This window comes from Heterodontus francisci, chromosome 34, assembly GCF_036365525.1.
Source record: "Heterodontus francisci isolate sHetFra1 chromosome 34, sHetFra1.hap1, whole genome shotgun sequence".
Taxonomy (NCBI): domain Eukaryota; kingdom Metazoa; phylum Chordata; class Chondrichthyes; order Heterodontiformes; family Heterodontidae; genus Heterodontus; species Heterodontus francisci.
Window position 1 is genome coordinate 43771826 of NC_090404.1, and position 8953 is coordinate 43780778.

The window sequence follows — 8953 nt, forward strand, 5'->3', positions numbered from 1 at the left end:
CGTTTGGTCTCCCCAATGTAGAGGAGACCACATTGCGAGCAGCGAATACTGTATACTACATTGGAAGATGTACAAGTAAATCACTGCTTCACCTGAAAGGAGTGTTTGGGGCCTGGGATAGTGAGGAGAGAGAAGGTAAATGGGCAGGCATTACACCTCCTGCGATTGCAGGGGATGGTCCCATGGGACGGGGACGAGGTGGTAGGGGTAATGGAGGAGTGGACCATGGTGTCGCAGAGGGAACGATCCCTTCAGAATGCTGACAGGGGAAGGGAGGGGAAGATGCATTTGGTAGTGGCATCATGCTGTAAGTGGCGGAAATGGGGGAAGGTGATCCTTTGGATATGGAGGCTTATGGGGTGGAAAGTGAGGACAAGGGGAACCCTGTCACGGTTCTGGGAGGGAGGGGAAGGGGTGAGGGGAGAGGTGCGGGAAATGGGCCAGACACGGTTGAGGGCCCTGACAACAACAGTGGGGGTGGGGGGGTGGAATTCTCGGTTGAGGAAAAAGGAGGTCATATCAGAAGCACCGTCATGGAAGGTAGCATCATCAGAGCAGATGTGATGGAGATGGAGAAACTGGGAGAATGGAATGGAGTCCTTACAGGAGGTAGGGTGTGAGGAAGTGTAGTAGAGGTAGCTGTGGGAGTCGGTGGGCTTATAATGGATATTAGTAGACAATCTATCCCCAGAGATAGAGACAGAGAAGTCGAGGAAGGGAAGGCAAGTGTCAGAGATGGACCATGTAAAGGTGAGAGAAGGGTGGAAATTGGAAGCAAAGTTAATAAAGTTTTCCAGTTCGGGGCGGGAGCAGGAAACAGCACCGATACAGTCATCAATGTACCAGGAAAAGAGTTGGGGGAGGGGGCCTGAGTAAGACTGGAACAAAGAATGCTCGACATCTCCCACAAAAAGACAGGCATAACTAGGACCCATGGGGGTACCATAGCAACACCTTTTACTTGAAGGAAGTGAGTGGAGTTGAAGGAGAAGTTGTTCAATGTGAGAACAGGCTGATTTTTGTGTTTATTTCTCACCTTTTGTTCAGCTTCCACAATATCTGTTTGATGTTAACACATTTGAACATTGCCAAGAAGCAAATAGAGCAGCCAACTCGAGGAAAATGACACTAACTTCACTGCGAGCAGAGTTTGAACCTGCGTGGGAAAACCCCCATCGGAATTTAAGTCTAACGCCTTAACCACTCGACCATCACAGCACAACAGACATGCTCCTTTGTATTTAATTATCGCTACAATACTTTATGCAACTGACTTTGCACATAGTCTGGGAATCATTGTCTTTGAGCCTTGAATTGCATAACATCTCCCAGTTGATGTGAAAATTAACATGATGGAATCAGTGAATTTTACATCACAGAAGGAAGTCTCTCGACCCGCCGAGCCTGTGCCGGCTCTTTGGAAGATCAGTCAGTTTAATCCCATAATCCAGCTTTTCCCCATCACCCTGGAAATCAGTCCTCTTCTCTTCTCGCTATTCTCTGTTTTATATCCCTCAGATAATTATGTAACCAGGCTGTCACTGGTCCTTTAATTCCATCACTTTAATTTTTCTCACAAGTTGATTATGTGGTATTTCACCAAATGACTTTTGAAAATCCATCTCCACAACAGCAACCACATTACCACTGCCCTCATCAAATGTCTCCGCTACTTCATCAAAAAACACAGTTCATGATAAAAACACCAACTGCCACGAAATCAAAACCCAGTTCCTCAATTCACATCCCTTGTCTCAGAAAATTCCCCAAAGAAATATTATCAGCATTCCGACTCTGTCCTTCCAAAGGCCAGTCCTGCTTTTGTCATGTGTGTCTGCCGAGCGGTCACTCAGACCTAAATGTATGGACTGAGTTCAAGGCCCAAATGAACATTTTTGCGAATGGAGCATGTGCAACCTAGAATTAGTGGTAGTCGCCCAGAAAGGCTTTAAGAAAAATAGGCTTGAAAAAAAACATGAAAGTGAACGTTACAGTCGGCAAAGCTGCAGTAAAATGAAATGGAAGGAAGTCAGTATTAATAGTGGAAGGAATAATCTGAGAGAAGAGGTGGGTTTGAATTTTGGAACCTGAAGCACAGGCATGTATACATGCGATGATGTAAAAGGAAGCAATAGTTTTCATCCATCAAGAAGAAATACATTTTCGTGGAGTAAAGGTTGGTTATTTGCTGCATTCCATTATCAGGTCCAGCAGCCGGTTTAAGACATAAAGCAAGCTCTGTCTTGATCAGTGTTGTTGTGACCACAACACAGAGTATTCACCCTTATACAGTCACAGTACCACTCAATCAGCTGTGATAGTCTAACATGGATTGTTAGACATAGATCTTTTTAGTGAAGATGATCTTTCCACGAAAGCTAACAGACCTGCTGAATATTTCCAACATCTTCTGCTTTTATTTTCAACTTTACATCTGAGCAGCTTTTCTGACGATATAGCACAAATTATGACAGCATTGGGATTGGAAACCCAGTCGCTCATAAGACTGGAACAGAAATCCACATAACCACACTAATAGAGATTAAATTCTGGCACTGATGACTGGTAATTAAAAGTGAGTTTTCTTGCTGTGCGCTCTCTGAGTCCAGGGCTTTGTAATGAGAATGAAGGAAATATGAAAACTTTCTGAGCCGTGTTCCTGTGACGATGTGGCCGAGAGGTTCAGTCGATAGCCCATGAATCCATTACACCTGCACGCATGGTTTTGAATTCCATCCTCATGGTTATTGTGTTGAAGAAGAATGTGTTCTTTTATTCCTTTTATCAACAGATCCAAGATTCCTGAATCTGAGTTCCATCCTTCCCCAGGCCGCAGTGGGGGAGTTATGTATTGCTGCCTTACTCTGTTTGCTCAAATCTACGAAACCATCATTTCAGCCCAAACACTTCCTGCAGGGAGACGTGGAGAGTATAAGATCGGAGCTATGTGAAGATCAAAGTGGATAATTGTATCCTGGTGAAAGGAATATCTCTCCACAGATGCTGCCTGACCTGCTGAATGTTTCTAGCATTGTCTGGTTTTAATTTTCTGCTTTCACGTTAAAGGTTTCCTTTTTTTTTACTTGTTTACTTGCCCCAAGTGTGCAGCCCCAGGCACAACATTTCTGTGTTCTTCTCACACAAACGTTTGCTCTTTATTTTCCTGCATGCACTGTAAAATCAGCCGTTTCCACACACATCGATCTGTGCCATGGCTTTCAAAACCCTTTTCTCATAGTTTCAGAGAGTCTAAGCATTTCTTAGTGAATTCACAAGGACATGGGGATTATAGAGGCTGAGAGGGAATATAAGGGGTTAATATGTTGTCCAGAGGATCTAAAGACTATAAGTGTGTACAGTGACAGTAAGGGACTATCAGAGTATATCAATGAAATAATAGAGCATATTGGAGAAGATATGAGAGAAGGAGACTCAAAGTGTTTAAGGAAGTGTCAGGATCGATCAGATAGGATGAAGAACGCTCAGGATGTATTAAAGAGGAGAACGCATGATCAGATTACATCAGATATACCCATCCTCAATGATGGGGGAGCACAGCAGATCAGTGCAAAGGACAAGGCTGAAGAATTTGCATCCAACTTCAACCAAAACTGCTGAGTGGATGTTCTATCTTGGCCTCCTTTTGATGTCGCCAGCATCACAGATGCCAATCGTCAGCTAATGTGATTCACTCCACGTGATATCAAGAATCTGTGGAAGGCATTAGATACTGCAAAGGCCCTGAAAACATTCCGAAAATAGCATTGAAGACCTGTGCTTCAGAACTTTCACTCCCCTCGCCAAGCTTTTCCAGTACAGCTACAATACTGGCATCTACAAGGCAATGTGTAAATTGCTCAGGTATGTCCTGTACACAAAATGCAGGACAAATCCAACCCGGTCATTTACCACCCGATCAGTCGACTCCCGATCATCAGTAATGTGATGGCAGGTGTTGTCGACGGTGCGATGAAGCAGCACTTGCTTAGCAATAACCTGCTCAGTGACGCTCTGTTTGGGTTCTACCAGGGCCACTCAGCTCCTGAACTCGTTACAGCCTTGGTCCAAACATGGACAAAAGAGCTGAACTGCAGTGGTGAGGTGAGATTGACTGCCCTTGACATCAAGGCAGCATTTGACCGAGTTTAACATCAAGGAGCCCAAGCAAAATGGAGCGAATGGGAATCAGGGGGATAACTCTCCACTGATTGGAGTCATACTGTGCTCAAACAAAGATGGTTGTGGTTGTTGGAGGTCAATCATCTCAGCTCCAGATCACTATTGTAGCAGTTCCTCAGCGTAGTGTCCAAGGCTCAACCATCTTCAGCTGCTTCATCACTGACTTCCCTCCATCATAAGGACAGATATAAGGATGTTTGTTGATAATTGCACAATTTTCAGCACCATTCGTGACTCTTCAGATACTGAAGCAGTCGAGGTTCATATGCAAAAAGACCTGGATAATATCCACGCTTGGACTGATAAGTGGTGAGTAACATTCACGTCACACAAGTGCCAGGAAATGAGCATCTCCAACAAGAGACAATCTAACCACCTCCACTTGATGTTCAGTGACATCACGATCGCTGAAACCTCGACTATCAACATTCTGGGAGTTCCCATTGACCAGAAACTAACCTGGACCAGCCACATAAATACCGTGGCTACAAGAGGGGGTCAGAGGCTGGGAATTCTGTAACGAGTAACCGACCACCTGACACCCCAAAGCCTGTCTGCCAGCAACATGACACAAGACAGGAGTGTGACGGATTACTCTCCACTCACCTGAATTTTGTTGGAGCTGCACTCACTCAGGAAGCTCGAAACAATCCAGGACAAAGCAGACCGCTTGAGTGGCACCCCATCCGCCACCACAAACATTCACTCCCTTCACCAGCGATGCACAGTGGCAGCAGTGTGTGTCGTCTACAACATGCACTGCAACAACTCACCACAATTCCTTCGACAGAACTTTCCAAATGCGTGACCTATCCCACCTGGTAGGACAAGGACAGCATATGAGTGGGAACATCACCATCTGCAAGTTCCCCTCCAAGCCATACATTATCCTGACTTGGAATATATCACCATTCCTTTACTGTTATTGGATCAAAATCCTGTATCTCCCTCCCTAACAGCACCGTGGGTGCACCAGCACCACATGGACTGCAGCGGTTCCAGAAGGCAGCTCAACACCACCTTCTCAAGGGCAATTAAAGATGGACAATAAATGCTGGTCTTGCCAGCGATGCCCACAACCCACGAAATGAATTTTAAGAAGTTGGGAAATTATCAGAAATCAGCCAAATTAGTGGCACTGGTTTTTCCTGGCTGTCTCTCTTTAGGCTTCAGTCACTCTCGGTGTATATGACTGTTCCATCTATATGAGTCAATGTGGTTCACATTTTGGAAATTTGCAGCAGACATGTTTGCTGTTCCTTCCTCCTGTTCCTCCTTGATTATTTCTGCCTGTGTGTAACTGAGGCTCCGTTTGTGGGTAGGTCTTGTCCAGGTGTCCTCATCACACAGGTTGCAGCACTTACTCTACTTCCAGTCCTTTGTCTGGTGGCCTTCCTGCTTTCAGCTGCTTTGTATTTGGCCGCCACGTGTCCAGAATCTCCACATAACTGAATTTCCTCATCCCTGGGCATGATGCAAGGTGAAGAACTGCAAGGCTGTTTTGGAAAGTGTTTGCACTTGGGAGTGTGCAAAATCGAAAGGAACCAAAAGGAAAATCTAGTCTCCAGCTTTGTGAATCTTTAGAAATGCTTTGGGAAAATGGGGCTGTTACTTTATTCTTGGAACAGAGATGGCTGAGGGGAGATCTGATTGAAATGCACAAAATGTTGAGAGGCCTGAATTGAGTGGAGGTGAATGGCCTATTTACTTTAGCAGAGAGGTCAGTGACTCGGGGCATAGATTTAAAGTGATTGGTAGAAAAACTAGAGGGGAGATGAGGAACAATCTTTTCATCCAGAGGGTGGTGGCGGTCTGGAACTCACTGTCTGAAAGGGTAGTTGAGGTAGAAACCCTCGACTTATTTAAGAGGAGTCTAGATACGCATCTCAATTGTCATAATCTTCAGGGCGACTAACCAAATGCTGGAAGGTGGGATTAGAAGGGGTGGATCATTTTTGGCCACACAGACGCAATGGGCCAAGTGGCTTCTTTCCGTACCTTAAACTTTCGACAATTCCGTTATTCTACGATTCAAGATGAGAACACAACGCACCACATTTAAAGCAACAAGGGAAAAAAGAAGTTTCTCTCTATTTCCCCGACTAATTTGAAGAAAGATTGAGGGAGCTCGGGCTTTTCTCATTGGAGCGAAGAAGGATGATAGGTGACTTGATAGAGGGGTACAATATGATGAGAGGCATAGATAGAGTGGATAGTCAGAGACCTTTTCCCAGGGTGGAAAGGGCTATCACCAGGGGGCATAATTTTAGGGTGATTGGAGGAAGGTTTCGGAGAGATGTCAGAGGTAGGTTCTTTACACAGAGAGTGGTGGATGCGTGGAATGCGCTGCCAGCGGTGGTAGTAGAAGCAGATACATTAGGGGCATTTCAGCGACTCTTGGATAGGTACATGGATGATAGTAGAATAAATGGTAGGTAGTTACTTAAATCTTGTGTAGGTTTAAGGTTCGGCACAACATCGTGGGCCGAAGGGCCTGTACTGTGCTGTACTGTTCTATGTTTTATGTTCTATGTTCTATATTCTAATTCATTTCCTAATCCTAAAATACTCAATCAAATCACCCATTACACTGCGATATTCCAAGGAAGGCAGGCCTTCTTGAATGAATCACACCTCATAATTTAACCATGAGAGCCTTGGCTGCATTCTGGTGAATTTTCACTGCCCTGTTTCCAAGGCCAAGGTGTATCCTTTATAAAGGGCTGAGACCAAAACTATACACAGTACTCCAGGTGTGGTCTAACCAGAATATTGTGTAGTTGGAGCAAAACGTCTCCTTTATATAACAGTATAGAATTTAATCATAACATTGTTACAGCACAGAAGGAGGTGTTTCTGCCCTTTATATCAATGCAGGCTCTCTGCAAGAGCAACTCAGCTGGTTCAACACACCCACCTTTTCCATACAGCTCTGCACATTTATTTTTTCCTCAGATAATTATCCATTTTTTTTCTTATTCGTTCTTGAGATATGAGGGTCCCTGGCAATGCCAGAATATACTTCCCATCCCTAATTGCACTTGGGAAGGTGGTGGTGAGCTGCCTTCTTGAACCACTGAAGTCCATATGGTGAGAAGACATGTGCTCTGTAACTAGCCATGTCCTTAGACAAGCTGTTCCAGTGCAGCTACAATACAGAAAACTTGGAAAATTGCCCAAGTATGCCCTGTCCACAAAAATCGGGAGAAATCCAATCCGGCCAATTACTGCCCCATTTGTCTACTCTCAATCATCAGCAAAGTGGTGGAAGGTGTCGTTGACAGTGCTATGAAGTGCATTTGATCAGTAACAACTTGCTGACCGGTACTCAGTTTGGGTTCCACCAGGGGCACTCAATTTCAGGCCTCAAAACCACCTTGGTCCAAACATGGAAAATATAGCTGTATGCAAGAAAATTATGTATCCACGCTGTCACTGGTCCTTTAATTCCATCCAGGTTAGTTTTTCCTGGAAGTCGATTATGTGGTATTTCACCAGGTGTCTTTTTGAAGTCCATATACACAATAACAAACAGACTACCGCTGCCCTCATCAACTTTCTCCATTACGTCAACAAAGAACACACTTCGTGAGAAAAGCACCAACTGCCATAAGATCTAAATTAGGTTTACTGTGTAAGCATGTAAATGCATGGAGTGTGGTAAATAAGGTTGGTGAGTTCCAAGTTTCAGAGGCCCAAGTGGAAATATGATGTGGTGATCACGGAAACCTGACTCAAAATGGACAGAACTGGGTCCCAAATGTACTTGGCTACAAGGAGTGCAGAAAATTTAGCTACGGAAAGAAAGGAGGAAGGGTAGAAGTATTAATTAAGGAGAACGTTACAGTGCTGGAGACTGAGGATGTCCCAGAGGGGACAGGGAAAGAATGGGTTCCGAAGAAGGGTCACTGACCCGAAACGTTAACTCTGCTTCTCTTTTCACAGATGCTGTCAGACCTGCTGAGTGATTCCAGCATTTCTTGTTTTTATTTCAGATTTCCAGCATCTGCAGTATTTTATTTTTATATTAAGGAAAGAATGTATTTGGTTGGAGCTAAAAAAAACAATCGAGTCACATTTCGATTGCTGGGTGAATTCCAGAGACCACCAGCTAGTCGGAAGGCTATCGAGGAACAAATATACAGAGAGGTGCAAGAATTATAGAATAGCAATAATGGGGGATTTAATGTATCCTAATATAGATTGGGATATTACTCGTGTAAGGGGCAGAGAAATCACTCAACGGCTCTTGTTACATCTAAGGAGTGAGAAAAAAGTTAATCTTCCAAGTTGATGATCATTTATCAGAGCTGGAGATGTCAGAGATGTAACAGGCTGGAAAAAGAACAGCGACAGAGCTAGGGGAGTGATAGAAAACAAACAAAGGGCTGTGAAAGTTGCAAGACAGAGTGATATACTGACTGAAGAGATGCTGGTGCAAGGCAAAATGTGGGTGATAATGGGACGGGTTTTTCTGCCTGCTGTTTAAACTGGCAGAAATATTGCTCCTTATCAACCAATCATAACTACTCGGTCAAAGAAGCACGCCGGGCCGAATGGCCTCTATCTGTGCAGTACATTTTTATAATTATATGTTTCTCAACACTACTGTTGCTGCCTTTCACAGTCATTCTGCCATCTTGCAACCATGACAGCCAAATACACTTTCCTGTCTTGTATCTTTGCCTTCTGACATTATGACACGAAGGAAATTCAGAGAAGTTTTCTTGTCATTTCTATCAGCAGTTTTGGAACCAGACCTGCTGAATGACAT

The 8953-nt window shown here is 44.2% G+C and overlaps 1 non-coding gene across 1 annotated transcript; it reads right to left on the minus strand.

Moving 5' to 3' along the window:
• Positions 1-1135: 1135 nt before the first annotated feature.
• trnal-uaa (transfer RNA leucine (anticodon UAA)) lies at positions 1136-1218 on the minus strand. The gene has a single exon. It is a non-coding gene; the product is annotated as a tRNA-Leu (tRNA).
• Positions 1219-8953: the final 7735 nt, after the last annotated feature.